This window comes from Macaca nemestrina, chromosome 15 (assembly GCF_043159975.1).
Source record: "Macaca nemestrina isolate mMacNem1 chromosome 15, mMacNem.hap1, whole genome shotgun sequence".
NCBI classification, from domain to species: Eukaryota; Metazoa; Chordata; class Mammalia; order Primates; family Cercopithecidae; genus Macaca; species Macaca nemestrina.
Genome location: NC_092139.1, coordinates 102,120,023 through 102,134,129, shown reverse-complemented (window position 1 = coordinate 102,134,129; position 14,107 = coordinate 102,120,023). Strand labels below are relative to the sequence as shown.

At 41.3% G+C, this 14,107-nt stretch overlaps 1 long non-coding RNA gene across 1 annotated transcript in view; it reads left to right on the top strand.

Moving 5' to 3' along the window:
- The first annotated feature begins 895 nt into the window (after nucleotides 1-895).
- LOC105493987 (uncharacterized) overlaps nucleotides 896-14,107 on the top strand; it is a 54,381-nt gene continuing 41,169 nt past the window's right edge. The window contains exon 1 of the long non-coding RNA XR_011614447.1: nucleotides 896-1,152. This is a non-coding gene — a long non-coding RNA (uncharacterized lncRNA). The remainder of the gene's footprint in view (nucleotides 1,153-14,107) is intronic.

The window sequence follows — 14,107 nt, the reverse complement described above, 5'->3', positions numbered from 1 at the left end:
TATACATGTAGGATTAGAAGTGCTTTATCAAATAGAACAGTGTTGTGGCACATAGTGCATAGTCTGCAAATCACAGTGGCAAGAATAGAAGCAAGAAAAGAGCAAGAGAAGAAGGAGAACTGTATTACATCAGGTATGCTGGGAAACGAAACAAACTCTGGGACAGATATGCATATGCAGAAGATTTCTTGAAGAATGATCTCAGGAGCAACACCTCTGAGAAGTTGAACTGCCTGATATTGCAACAGAGACCTTGGGATAGCCCTTCAGAGTCAGGTTGAATTGAGGCCAGGGAGCCAGGCTCAGCTCCCAAGCAATGACAGGGAGCTACAACCCCAGGTGAGGCAGCTGCCCTCAGCCAACTCCTCCAACATCAGGAAGAATGAGTACGTTGGCCCCAAAGAGGGGAGCTAGTTGTCAAACCACTGTGTTCCTTGCAAGAAGAAAATCTGCCACTGATGAAACACTTCTACTGTGTTCCAGACACATCATCACAAAGAAATAAAATACTTTCCGAATTTCTTCTGTTCCAGCCACAGTTCCAAGTTAAAATGTTAACTCATTCACTCCTTAAAACAGTCCTATAAAATAGGTGCAGAAGTCTCATTGCTGAGGACACTCAGAAATATTAAAAGATTGACCTTATGTCACCCAGCAGTGCATGTCAGAGGCAGGATTTGAACCCAGATGGTCTAACTCCAGGGTGTGTAGGACAATAAAAAATAATCTCTGCTCTGGAGGCACTCCCTGTTTTACCTGATGTGAGACAGAGTCTTGTTACAGGACGTGTATTCATTTTCTAGTGCTCCCATAACAAATTACTACAGATTTACCAGCTTGAGACCACGCCCACTCATCTCACAGTTCTGTAGGCCAAGTCTGGTACAGTGTGACTCAGCTGGGGTTTCTGCTTGGAGTCTCACAATGCTGAAGCAAAGGTGTCAGAAAGGCTTTGTTCTTTCCTGGAACCTCTGGGGAATGAATCCACTTCCAAGCTCCATCAGGTGACTGGCTGAAGTCAGTTCCCTGTGCTTATCAAATCGACGTCTCTACATTCTAGCAGGCTAGCGTCTGAGTGGCAGTCTTTGCACCTACAAGGCACTCACATTTCTTCTCACGCTTTCCAATTGTTCCTCCCCCCAGCAACAGCAGGTGAGTCCCTCTTGTGCTTCGAAGCTTTCTGAATTCTCTTCTTGTCTCATATTTCTTACCCCAATGCTTTCTCTGCTTTTAAGAGCTCATGTGATAAGATGAGGCCCACTCATAATTCAGGATAATATCTTAAGTTCCATAAACTCAGTTGCAATTGCAAAAGTCCCTTTTGTCATGTACTATAACATATTCATAGGTTCCAAGGAGGAAGGTGTGGACATCTTTAGGGAACCATCCTTACAACCATGGGCAGCTCAAGGCAAGAGGCACTCCCGTTGTGTCATCATAGTGAATGGTGACTCTAAGTTTTGTCTTTAATGCAGGCAGATCCACCCCCTCATCCATATAACCAGCACCCAATAATGATAGGGGTGGGTACCACAATTCCACTATAGCTGTTAATTTGTATCTCCCCCCACCCTTTAATATCTACTCTCTACTTTATACTTGAAATCCTCTGGATTTTGATCTTCCTGTTTTTATCTCCCCTTTCTAACTCTGTCCTTGTCCCTTGGGCTCATTGAAGAACGGGGCTTCCCTGGTTTTCCCCCATGTCACCCAGCACAACAAGACTGCCTCTGTGGTTGGTCACGGAACTTCTCCACTTGCCTGACCTCCCCTGTACTTCTCCAAGACCCACACTGCCCAGCCTCTGCCTACTTCTCCAGCTCCTTCTTGCTCTGCCACTAATTCCCCTGCAGGAAAGAGACCATCTTATTCATATCTATAGCCACAGATTCTAAAACAGCGGCAGCATAGGGTAAGCAATCAATACAAACTTGTTGAATTTTGAAAGGAAAGAAGATGAATGAATGGATACGTGGATGGATGGTTGGACAGGATGGATGGATGGATGGGCGGATGGGTCGATGCGTGGGTGGATGAATAAGTGAACTGAGTGAACAAAAGAGCTCAATTAGTTATTAGCATTGCCCTTTCCTTAGTGTGATGATTCATGAGTCAGGCCAACAGGGTGAAACCCAAATGTATTTTCCTTTATAGTTTATTTATTAAACAAATATTTGCTGAGTGCCTACTATAAATTAGGTTCTATAATAGGTTCTTCTGGTGATAAATAAGACATGCTCCTTGACCTGAGAGAAGTCTGTTTTCCATCAGGGAGTGGAGTGTGGCTATGTACACAGTTGTTTCAGTTTCTCTGCCTCATGTCTTTGGAGCCATCCCTTCCTCACCTACACTATCTTTATTTCTACCATTCTGCCTCTCCTTCCTAAATAACTCCCAGCCCCTCAATCTGTGCCAATCATTCTGGAAAGAAAGAAGTTTCCCTAGGGTTATGCTTTAGAAACTGTGTATTAGGAAGGTTTGGGGAGCTGGCTAAATGTCTTTGTTGACAAGAAAGATAACACAATTTTTATTTTATTTTATTTATTATTATAAGTTCTAGGGTACATGTGCACAACATGCAGGTTTGTTACATATGTATACTTGTGACATGTTGGTGTGTTGCACTCATCAACTCATCAGCGCCCATCAACTCGTCATTAACATAATTTTAAAGAATTTTGTCATTTTGGTCGTATAGTGGTTACTCTTTAGGTCATTTGCACTTGACTCCCATTCTTTCTGGCATAGATAGCCCAATTTGGGTGCTGGTTCCACAATCAGAACCAATGAGAGAGACACCATATCTGTGGCCAAATAAGATGACTGTGAGCTTTGGGGCCAGAGTGGCTGGGGTTTTGTTATTGTTTCTTTTCTTTCTACTGAGGCAAAATTCAAATAACAAAAATTTAACCATTTTCAAGTGAAGAATACAGTGGCATTTAGTATAATTCACAATGTTGTGTAACCTCCACCTCTATCTCGTTCTAAAACATTTTAATTTCCCTAAAGGAAACCTGATATCCCTTAAGCAGTCACTACCATGGCCTGTCTCCAAAGCCTCTGACAACCACCAGTTTGCTTTCTGTCTCTGTGGCTCTTCCTACATTGGATCGCTCATAAAAATAAGAGTCTGTATTAGTCAGTTTTGTGTTGCTAGAAAGGAATACCTCAGGCTGGGCAATTTATAAAGAAAATGAGCTTACTTAGTTCACGCTTCTGCAGGCTGTGCAAGAAGCATGGTGCCAGCATCTGCTTCTGGTAAGACCTCAGGAAGATTTTACTCATGGCAGAAGGTGAAGAGGGAGACTGCATATCACATGGCTAGAGTAAGAACAGGAGAGAGAAGATGAGATGCCAGGCCCTCTCCTTTTTTTTTTTTTTTTTTAATTCTGAGACTGGGTCTCACTCTGTAGCCCAGGCTGGAGCACAGTGGTGCAATCATGGCTCACTGCAACCTCAACCTTCCGGGTTCAAGTGATCCTCCCATCTCAGCCTCCTCGGTAGCTGCTGCATGCCACCATGCCCAGCTAATCATTTTCTGATTTTTTGTAGAGGTGAGGTCTCACTATGTGACCCAGGCTGGTCTCAAACTCCTGGACTCAAGTGATTAAGACTCCAGCCTTAGCCTCCCAAAGTGCTGGGGATACAGGCATGAGCCATGCTTCCTGGCCTCCAGGCCCTTTGTATTGACTATAATACCAACCAACTGTCATGGGAACTAATAAAATGAGAACTTGTTAATTGCCATGGGGAGGGCACCAAGCCATTCATGAGGGAAGTGCCCCCATGACCCAAATGCCTCCCACTAGGCCCTACTTCAAACATTGGGGATCACATTTCAACATGGGATTTGTAGGGGACAAATTTCCAAACCATATCAGTCATATGACATGTGGCATTTTATTTCTGTGTTTTTTCTCTTAGCATAATATTTTGAGGTGCATACATACACATTGTAGCATGTATCAGTACCTCATTCCTTTTCATGGCTGAATAATATTCCACTGTATGGATATACCACAATTTATTTATACATTGATAGATGTTTGGGTTATTTCTACCTTTTGGCTATTGTAAATTATGCTACTCTAACCATGCATGCACATGTATTTGTTTAAGTCCCTGTTTTCAATTACTTGGGGTATATATGTAGGAGTGGAATTGCTGGGTCATACAGTAATGCTATGTTTAACTTTTTGAGAAACCACCAAACTCTTTTCCACAGTGGTTATAACATTTGATGTTTATACCAGCAACACACCAGGGTTCTAAATTCTTCACATTCTTGCCAACATTAGCTAATTTTTTTTTAAATTTATTTATTATTATTATACTTTAAGTTGTAGGGTACATGTGCATAACGTGCAGGTTTGTTACATATGTATACTTGTGCCTTGTTGGTGTGCTGCACCCATCAACTCGTCATTTACATCAGGTATAACTCCCAATGCAATCCCTCCCCCCTCCCCCCTCCCCCCTCCCCATGATAGGCCCCAGTGTGTGATGTTCCCCTTCCTGAGTCCAAGTGATCTCATTGTTCAGTTCCCACCTATGAGTGAGAACATGCGGTGTTTGGTTTTCTGTTCTTGTGATAGTTTGCTAAGAATGATGGTTTCCAGCTGCATCCATGTCCCTACAAAGGACACAAACTCATCCTTTTTTATGGCTGCATAGTATTCCATGGTGTATATGTGCCACATTTCTTAATCCAATCTGTCACTGATGGACATTTGGGTTGATTCCAAGTCTTTGCTATTGTGAATAGTGCCGCAATAAACATACGTGTGCATGTGTCTTTATAGCAGCATTATTTATAATCCTTTGGGTATATACCCAGTAATGGGATGGCTGGGTCATATGGTACATCTAGTTCTAGATCCTTGAGGAATCGCCATACTGTTTTCCATAATGGTTGAACTAGTTTACAATCCCACCAACAGTGTAAAAGTGTTCCTATTTCTCCACATCCTCTCCAGCACCTGTTGTTTCCTGACTTTTTAATGATTGCCATTCTAACTGGTGTGAGATGGTATCTCATTGTGGTTTTGATTTGCATTTCTCTGATGGCCAGATTTTTGCAATCTACTCATCTGACAAAGGGCTAATATCCAGAACCTACAAAGAACTCAAACAAATTTACAAGAAAAAAACAAACAACCCCATCAAAAAGTGGGCAAAGGATATGAACAGACATTTCTCAAAAGAAGACATTCATACAGCCAACAGACACATGAAAAAATGCTCAGCTAATTTTTCTTTAATAGTAGTTATCGTGGTGGGTGCGACGTAGTATCTCATCCCTTACCAATATTTTTCCTATATTACATTCTCAGGCTTATTCTTCAGAATTTTTGCTTCCTTTATGCCAACATGGGTCTTGCCATCTCTAGGAAACCCTGAGTTTTTACACACTCCAGCTGTATATTTTCAGGGGTTGCCTTCTGGGTTTTTACAAGACATCAGAAGATTTGAGTTCTAGCCTCTGCCCACAACTTGCTAGCTGCATAACTTGGAGGAAGCTAATTTATCTTGCATAGCTTCAGTTTCCTCATTTGTTTACTATCCGAGGATTAGCCCTTTCTCACAGGGTTGGTGTGAGACTCAAGTAGGCTGTGAACTATAAATGGTTTGTTGTACTATTGTTATTATTGGCCAGAAGGATTGGGTCTTTTTAGACTATGTTTACCTAGAACACTATATGGTCATGATAGATCATCAATGACAAATTAATGAAAAACTATTATTGTAATTATGAATTCACTGTTAAAGCTCACAGGAATGACACAGAGATGGAGAAGATATGATAGTTTTCTTTAAACAGAGAAATTTAATAGACTGAAAATATCCACACTGGAATGCATATAAACTTGGCCTTGTAAGAGGATGCCTGCCTCCCACACATGGTATAATCCTGCGTCCACCTGCCAGGCTCACTAGGGACCCAGTCTCCACAAGGTACATCCTTCTAGCATCTTCCTGGTCATGGTATAAGGTGGGAAGGCAGAGCTATTAAGGTATCAATTCATGGGCTGTCCAGGGCCTGGCTTCAAATGGGCAACAAAGGTACAGCTCTTCCCATGCATGGGATGCATTTGGTCCTCATCCCCACCTGGGAAACAGGTCCCCAGCCCCAACTACCCATAGCAGGTCCTGATGTTCACAGATCATAGTACTTCAGTGTCAGGATTAACACTCTAGATTCCCCCATCATCTATTTTTTTAATGCTTTGAAGAGAACCATGTTCTTATTATGTAAAATATTTTATCTGTAATTTCTATGCATTTGCAACATAGAACAATGGTTCAGAACATGCTCATGTCTCCAAATGGACCTGGGGGAATCTTTGTATGATTCCATTAACCATGCCTGTATGGTTCTTACCACGCTCCTCCATTGATTGATTGATAGATACAAAGGCAGATAATCAGAAAGTAACTATACAAATCTTACTTTGTTTGGTCTTCATAACATCCCTATGTGGTTGATGGCATTATTATTCTCATTTTGCAGAAGAGGTACCAATTTGACGTGTTCAGAAAGCCCATATGAAAGTGGAACCCTATTTCATCCTGACTGCCAGTACCATTAGATGTGACATATGTATTATGTGGTTATGAGGAAGAGACCACACGTCTGCATGTGCACACACACACATGACATTTTTGGTCCATGCTACTAATCAAATGCCAAAAGAATCTTTGCTTAGGGCTTTGTCAACACTATCATTTACTTTTTAATCTGTTTAAATCACAGGAGAATTTTTCACTTGCCTTTCCCACTTGGATTGATGGGAGAAGTAAGGGCCTTTTGTGTGATCCCAGCCTATTAGCAGGCTACAGAAAGGGTTCCCTTTGCCCTTTCCCACTCCTTTTTCTAGAAGCCAAGGGATGTGCAGAGGGGGGAGCCCTGGATCAGACAGTAATGGGCTGTAATTGAGTTCTCAGTTTGTTTTAACTGCCTGGGTCTGATTGCCTGTGAAAATGGTTTGGTTTTGTACTCTTTGTGAGGCTGTGTCAAGCCCCATTTGAAATAACAAGTGCCTTCCTTTCTCTTGCATCTGCTCAAAGTAGGGATGAGTGGAGGGAGGAGGAAGAAGCAGGGGAAGCTTCCCAGAGACCATGAGCAATCAAGTACAGAGGTGAGTGTGCAGATGAGAGAAGCAGTGCTGAAAAAATGCCTTCAGGCTACCTGCAGTCTTGGCAGATGACAGGTGGAGTAAACATCTGGAATCTTCTAAACTTCTCCTCCAACCAGCAGGTCTCCTGTGAGGCCTGGTCAGGCAGGCACTGGATGAGATCTGACCCATTTCTGTGGACAAGGAAAATGCCTTCATAAGGGAAAAGTAGGAGAGGTCAGAGATTAGACTCACTACCCAGGGACACGACAGAGCCCACTGGAAAGCTTCATACCATCTCGTCCTGGCTGCTGCTTATAGAGGCAGCTCTCAGAGCTATGATCTCCAGTTCAGTAGACACCAGACACACGTAGCTAATGAGCACCTGAAATGTAGCTGAACTGAAACATAAACCTGATTCTGAGGGTTTAGTGTGATACAAGAATACAAGATATTTCATTAATATTTTATATTGATTCCATGTTCAAGTGATATTTTGAATATGTCTGGTTAAATAACATTATTATTAAAATTAACTTCACCTGTTTGTATTTGTATGTGTCCATTTTCATACCGCTATGAAGAACTGCCTGAGACTGGGTAATTTATAAAGAAAAGAGGTTTAATTGACTCACAGTTCAAGATGGCTGATGAGGCCTCAGGAAACTTACAATGATGGTGGAAGGTGAAGGGGAAGCAAGGGATCTTTTACACAGGGCGACAGGATGAGGTGCTGAGCAAAGGGGAAAAAGCCCCTTATAAAACCGTCAGATCTCATGAGAACTCACTCACTCTTATAAGAACAGCATGGGGGTAACCGCCCCCATGATTCAATTACTGGGTCCCTCCCTTGACATGTGGGGATGACGGGAACTACAATTCAAGATGAGATTTGGGTTCAGCTAAACCATATCAGTATTTTGTTGTGACTAATAGAAAAATTACAATTATATGTATGGCTCACATTACATTTCTATCGGACACTGCTGGCGTAAAGACTCCCAAATCCAGCATCCTCCCTTAGGCTGCAGCATAGATAAAATAGGCTGGGCATTCTGAGCAATTTTACAGACTACAGCCTCTCGCTTGTCTCACCCACTTTGAGAAAGCATATTCGACTGAAAAGGAGTGAGAGCTATATCATATCATAGACGTTACATTAAAACTAATCTAATGTTTCAGAAAAGTGAATTTTTCAACATTGTGTTTTCGTTGTTTAATTAAGAACAAATTATTTATGAAATACAGGCCTCAGTGAGGCCCCTCCATAGTGGTTGAGATCTAAGTTAATTTTGTCTCGATGACTTCTAATCCTATCATCCGTAGGAGTCCCCAGTTCCTGCCAGTATTGAAGGTGGTATCGGCAGGTTAGGAGTTATGTTCTTTTTGTCTGTTGTGCCCCTTGGCCCCTGATTTTCTTATCTATCCACCTATCAACAGCAAATAGAAAAGTCACCGTCTAGAGTTTCTACCACAAAGAATCTACACACCAAGCATTTATGGCTTCAGAAGACTTTGGTGAAGATTAGAGCAAAGGGGGCTTCATGGAGAAAAGCTACATCAAGTTGTATAGACTTCTATCATTTGACTGGTGTATCAGTCAGTATTTGCTAGGCCTGCCTCACCAGGGTGTTGGGAGGCATGAGTTTAGAAATATATGAGTTATAAAGCTCCCGACAAATTTAAGGTCCCGGACAGGGTTGGCCAGAATGAAAAAGGTTATATTTCTAAGCTATGCAGGAGTTGTCAAGTACTTAGAATATACCCAGTAATGTATTTACGAATTGTGATGTGATACCATTTTGCAAGGTGTCCACCCTGAAAACAGGGAGACAGTGTATCATTATAACCAAATGACCACTAGGTATAATCACACTATAGAGGAAAAATATTCTCAGAAACTTCAGCTGTCAGGACTATTGACTTAAGAGAATCATAGCCAGATCTAGACTCTCAGAAATGCAGAAATAAGGAGGAAGAACAGGTGGGAGAGGAAGAAAAAAGAGGGAGAGAAAATGGATATTTTACGGCTCATTACTGGCAGTATATAAACAACCTCATAAGTTCTCTGACTCTTCAAAATATGCTGGGTGCAAACTGGCATGTTGTAGGTGCTTTAATTTTTTTTTCGAGATGGGCTCTCGCTCTGTTGCCCAGGCTGGAGTGCAGTGGCATGATATTGGCTCACTGCAACCTCCACCTCCTGGGTCCAAGCAATTCTCCTTCCTCAACCTCCTGAGTTGCAGGATTACAGGTGTCCATCAACACGCCCAGATAATTTTTGTATTTATAGTAGAGACAGGGTTTCACCATGTTGACCAGGCTGGTCTCGAACTCCTGACCTCAAGTGATCCACCCACCTCAGTTTCCTAAAGTGCTGGGATTACATGTGTGAGCCACGGTGTCCAGCCCAGTGCCTTAATCAATCAGGATATTTAATACTAGTTGCTAAAACAACCCCAAAATAAATCTCAGTGGTTCCACACCACAGAATTTTCTCTCTCCTTCATGGTCCTGGAAATGTCAGATGGCTCAGGTGGGCAGCTCTGCATTGAGCATTTACTTGGAAATCCAGTTTCCTTGTGTCACATGGCTCTGCTAACTTAGAATCCTGCACTTACAGACACAGGGACACGGGAGAAGGAGTATTCATGCATTAAAGAAAAGGACCGTGCATTATCTTCCCTCCTTCTCTCTTTTATTTCTTTTCTCTGTTCCTCCTTTCCTCCTTGTCTTCTTTCTTCTCTCCTTCCATTCTTTTTTTTTTTTTCCAAGGAACACTTACAGAGTGTCCTGGCAGACATAATGCTATAGGAGTGGATGGTGAGTGGGAAGAATAATAGCCTTAGTGGAAGCTGGAAGTGGAGTTAATCCAGCACAATGTCTTCTTTAGGGTAGGAGATGGGGAGGGCCAGCATGTTTCCCTCCCACCTCAACAGATGGCCACCATGAGGGGCAGTGGAAGAATTTGCAGGCTTTAGTTGAATTCATATTGGATCACACGATATTATAACAAAATGAACATTCAAAATCAGCTCATTCAACTACTCATTTTATGTGAGAAGATGTTATGAGTCAGAGAGACAAGGCAGTTGCTGATGGCGCCAGAAATCAGGCTCCTCTTGGCAGAGTGTGGAGCTCCTCGGCAGCCTCCCCTCTACCCCTCAGTTGGAGAGAATTGTGCCACAGCATTCTGCACACCTGCTATCTTTAATGTCACCTTTCCAGTAGTTAGCACTGAGTTCTTCACATGGCAACCTTCTGGCAACCCAAAATGTATCTCAGTTTATTATGTACTCCCAAGAATGGCTTTATGAGCCCTTAATTGCTGTAGTGAAGGCTCAGAGATGCTTGATATTCCAACTTGAAACACAGTCAGAGCTGCAAGAAATAGCATGGGTTGAACTAAAAAAAAAAATGTACTTGACAATACAAAGGTTTCAATCCCCCAGGAGAGCATTTTCCGCCTTCCACATCCACATTGATGCCCTTGGTTTCCTTCCTTCCCCTTATACCAGCACCTCTCTTTCTTTGCTTTTTCTTATTTCCCCTAGTGCTGAAGGAACAAAGCTAATATTTGCTAAATAGTTACTGCTGGATACATGTCTATCATCATTACGACATTCCCCTGAGGTAGATACCATCATCCCCATTTGGAAGATGAAGAAACCGAGGCTCAGAATGTGTATCTGCTGGATGTCACACAGCCAGAAAACAAAAGAACTGGACCTCAAAAAACTCTAGGCAGTCTGAATCCAGTGGCAATGCTAATTCTATCACTTAACTCCACCATGCCATTTCTCATTTTGCTAACACCATCTCCGGCTGTTAATTTTAATACCTACGTTTTCTTCACCCTCTCACTTAGTCCAAGAAGCCCTGGGCTTCATGCTTCATAGAAAAAGAAGCTACAAGACAAAGAGGGAAGTAGCTTTTATTTTCCTCTTAAATTATCTTTTGTAAAAATATTTCTTGTCATTTTTTTAGTTAATTTCCTATCTCCATATTCAGGATTTTGTCTATTGTGCCCAGCAACTTGTGAACTGCATAAGCAAAAGAGAGGGCTTATTAAAATGCTGTTTACTGTGTGCTTCTGTTCACTGTGCTGAATCAGGGCCATCAGCAGTCTAAGGGCCGTCCTGAAGGCAACAGGCTCCAGAAGGAGAGAGGCACTTAAGGCCCCAGTAGTGCCACCACCACCTTCCTGGCCTCTTGCATCCTGAATGCCCACCTTCAGCCACAACTGGCTTGGCCACTCTTTATCATGCATGTTGCATTTTTGCTGATATAACCCTTCATCTTTTGTCTCAAAGCCTGAGATACCCAGTGTCACCTCCTCTGGTATATCCTCATCTACTTCATCTCCCAGGTCCACCTTACATGTCACCCCATGCTGTAAGTCTTCCCTGATCCTGCTTAGAAAGACCCAATCTCTTTCTATACCTGCCACTTGTTGTCCAATTAGCCCCTTTCAACCTTGTGTTACAATGGTAACACATGCTGCTTATTGCCCCTAGCAGGGTTTGACAGAGAAATAGGCATTATTGTAATTACACGGGCTTTGGAGGCAGAGAGAATTGGGTTCATATGCTGGTTCTTCCACTGGCTAGCTCTGTGACCCTAGACAAGTTATTTTAACTATCCAAGCCTCAGCTCCTTCATCTCTAACATTAAGGTAATAATATCTCCATCATGGGTAATACGGGTGCTACAATAAGATGAGGCATGGAAAGACTTTACAGCGTCTGTCACATAAGCAGCTAGCAAATAGCAGATATCATTATCTTTGTAACTAAATAAACATAAGTTTGAATCCCAGCTCAACCTCTTACTAATCATTTGACTTTAGGTTATCTTCTTGAGCCTCAGATTATTTATCCTTAGAAAAGGGATAACAACACTTCTCATATAGGATTGGGATTAAAAGACGTCATACGTAAAAAGCATAGCACAATTCCCAACAGGAGATGTCAGCATTTATTAAAAGTTTAGTGAACACGTTGCTAAATTAATAAATGGACACAGTCATGGTTAGGGCTAGGGACACAGAACAGAACAAATCAGAGATAATTTTGGCGTATTCAAAGACTTACTCAAGTAACCAAATACCACCTGCACCCCAATAACTTACGGAAAAATAAAATGTAAAAAACAGCAACAACAAAAAACAGATGAATGGATATAGAAAATGGGGTACTTGTACACAATGGAATACTATGCAGCCATAAAAGGAATGAGATCCTATCACTTGCAACAACATGGATGGAATTGGAGGTCATTATGTTAAGTGAAATAAGCCAGGCACAGAAAGACAAACACCGCATGTCCTCACTTATTTTGGGGATCTAAAAATCAAAACAATTGAAATCATGGGGATAGAGAGTAGAAGAATGGTTACCAGAGGCTGGGAAGGACAGTCAGAGGCTGGAAAGAGATGGGAATGGTTAATAGGTACTAAAAGTAATTAGAAAGAATGAGTAAGACCTAGTATTTGATAGCACAACAGGGTGACTATAGTCAATAATTTAATTGTACCTTTTAAAACAACTATAAGATCATAATTGGATTGTTTGCAACACAAAGGGTAAATGCTTGAAAGGATGGATACCTCATTCTCCATGATGTGATTATTACGCATTGCATGCCTGCGTCAAAACATCTCAAGTATCCCATAAATGTATATACCTACCATGTACCCACAAAAATAAAAAAATGGAAAGTCTTGGGGGAAAAATCAAAGACTACATGACCACTTACTGAAGATCTTACAGGAAAATTCAAGCACAATAATTGTAAGAGCCGTGTAGGGAGCACCTCCTAAATGTAAATATTTTACAACGGTATCTAATAGCCCTATGCAGCAATCATTATTACCCTCAACAAAGCTCCAACTTAGATTCAAGCTTCTTGCAGCTCCATGGTATCACCACTCATCAGGTGGGGGAATTCAGTTTTTGTTGAGAGTCAACATGCTGTTTGTCCAAGTGATGGAAAGGCACTTAAAACTAGCTTAAGCCAAAGGGGAACTTTTGGTTCATATAGTGTGGAAGAATATATAACTCTCTGGAAATTGAAAGAACTCTAAAAACCCTATGTTCTCCAGAAGCCCCAACTCTACCCACCCAATTTCCATCTGTTAAAATCTGCACATAATTCAAGTGCCAAATCAAATGCTATTTCTCTTCCTTCTCTTTTTCATTTTCCTTCCTATGAAATACTGACTGTTCTATCCTCAAATTCCCCTGAATACTTTGTTCATACATTTTGCTACATTTTGCCTTATATTGTAGTGGTACCTATCTTTGTATTCACATATAGGCCAGCTCAGTATCCTGAACATATTGGGTGCCAAAAATATTTTCAAATAGGTTAATAGATAAACCAAGAAATAGATTGCCAAGTACGTGGTTAAATAGGTGGATGTAAGTTAAAAATAGAACTAAATGGATAGATGGGTGAATAGACAGATGATAGGTGAGTAGATAGATAATAAACATATTGATAGATGGAACTGTGGTTTGATGAATGGGTTGAAGGATGGGCAGATTAATGGGTAAAAGGAAGCATAATTTTATAGATGATAGATTGACGCACGATTTTTGGAATTGGCGGAAATATGGTTGATTGGATAGATGGGCAGAGATGAGGAGATGAGTGATTCAACCTCTGTATTTGACAGACAGCTTTCTCTTTCAAGTATGTGTAGAAATCTACTTTCCTCTTATATAAATAAAATACGCAACTGGAACAATTTTCCTTAGTTCTATTTTTTCGTGGTGATACTCTTAGAAGATATCAGGAGAAAGTTGCTATATCTTCTTTAGATGAAGTATGAAGAAATGCAAGGAAAGGGTTCACCTATTGTGGTTTTTATATTACACATTGTAATGTGTTCAAGTATCTCACTGAAGAGGAAAAAAAAATAGATTTTATATAAATCTGTGACAGTCCATTAATTTTGACTTGATCCTGAGATTCGGAGAGTGATTCTA